Raw genomic sequence first — 1,986 nt, forward strand, 5'->3', positions numbered from 1 at the left:
ATTGTTGATACTAGTTCGCCATTCTTGTGTAAATTCGTCTATCAAACGTTGCTTAAACATACTAAGAAACGCATAATCAATAGGAAGGTTTACATTTCTAATGCTTGTAACTTCATTCCATTTATATAAAAATCCATATTTAGACAATAGAGTTTTTACATTTGTAAACCAATTAGATTTACCATTTAAACAATCAATTAAGTCCGACTCAACTATAGCCTTTATAATAACATTTTCACTATGGCATAATTTGAGCCAGTATTTTACTATACTAACATATCTATTTATGTACAAGGGATATCTCCCTAACTCTCCGTAAACGGCAGTATTACATGACGACTGTCTCACTCCCAATAATATCTTACAAAATTTAATATGTAAAGTTTCTAATTGTTTTGATTTCACAAAACCCCATATTTCACATCCATAGTTTATTGTAGACTTAACAAACGAATCAAATAGTTGTAAGGCTACTTTCGGCAACGTATCGTGTTTCTTTAAATTTGTTATGAGTGAACTCATTGCTTTAAGACCTTTACCATACAAATTTTGGGTATTTAATGAAAAATTTCCTGTATAGTTAAAAGTAACACCTAAATAGTTAAAATCATTAACATTTTCAAGAATACATGCATTTTCACCGTAGAACCACTTTTCCCTATTTTTCAAGCCTCCCCGCTTTCTAAATACCATACATTTTGATTTATCTATATTTACCTGTAGTCCCCAAGTAGTACAATACTCATATAATTTATTTAGTGACGATTGCAAATCAGACGGATTTGTTGCTAGAATAACCATGTCGTCAGCGAATAGTAATAATATGATACATAACTCATTTAAAGTAAGCCCACAGTTTACTCTATCTTGCAAGTATAGCTCAAGATCTTCAATAAACAAGGAGAACATAATCGGGGAAATTATCTCCCCTTGACGTAATCCGATTGCGATGTCGATACATACTCTTTAAAAGTACAGTTGAGTTCACACTAAACTTCCCACCCTTGTGCACTTCTAGAGCACTAGAGCTGAACTAGAAGTGCACAACGTGTTCACTTCTAGTGCACTAGACCATATGACCAGACAGGTCAGTGAAGGTGGAACATAAATGGTTTATTGGATAATTGCATAACAAGTGACAGGGGTCATCCATTGTTTAGCTGTTGTAAGAAAAAACTTTGGTATCGTTTTTGTGAAAATGAATAAGTAAATTTTAAATCAGCAGTTTTAACATTTTAGGTGTATTTACAAGGAAATTACATTACATCTATGTTTTCATTTCTTTTTATTGTCAGAACAAACAATGGTTACAAAAGAAAGAAAAAAAATATAGAGAGAAATAATAAGTAAATTGAAACATATTGTTTACATTATGATTATAGAGATTATAAAAGTAGAAAGATAAATCTAGAGTATGATATATACTTTTAAAATAGAAACGTTTCTATAAATAATGTGAATAGAATGACTCCAGTAATTTAAAAATTTCAATTTAATTCAATTTTTCTCAGTATTATTTCTGAGTTATATTAATTAAGAAGGAAATCTTCATAAATCACGAAAAAACTATTATTTACAGGCCTACATAATAATCATAAAAAAGCTAAAGCAGCTGTAAAATGACAGATTGATGATCACTTTGCCATTTTCTATTTAATTTCACAGACTTAATGTCTAAAAAAAAGCACTGTTTTACATTAAAATAATGTGTAAATGAATATGAACATGCATATTTAACGTAATTTAATAGATAAAATTAAGAAAAAAATACATATTATACTTAAGTTAATAAATACAACCAGGATAATGGAAATAATAAAACACAATAGCAAATTAAGATAGTTTCATAAAAACATATACAACATAAGCAGAAACATAAAACAGCACACAAGAACTCAATGATCTATAAAAGTCATTGTACTCTATATACCTGTGAAGAAGTGAGATTTTTTACAACAAAATATTTCTTCAAGTAAAGTTATAGCT

The sequence above is a fragment of the Ruditapes philippinarum genome, unplaced genomic scaffold (genome assembly GCF_026571515.1).
Source record: "Ruditapes philippinarum isolate M1 unplaced genomic scaffold, ASM2657151v2 ctg7288_1_1_1_1, whole genome shotgun sequence".
NCBI classification, from domain to species: Eukaryota; Metazoa; Mollusca; class Bivalvia; order Venerida; family Veneridae; genus Ruditapes; species Ruditapes philippinarum.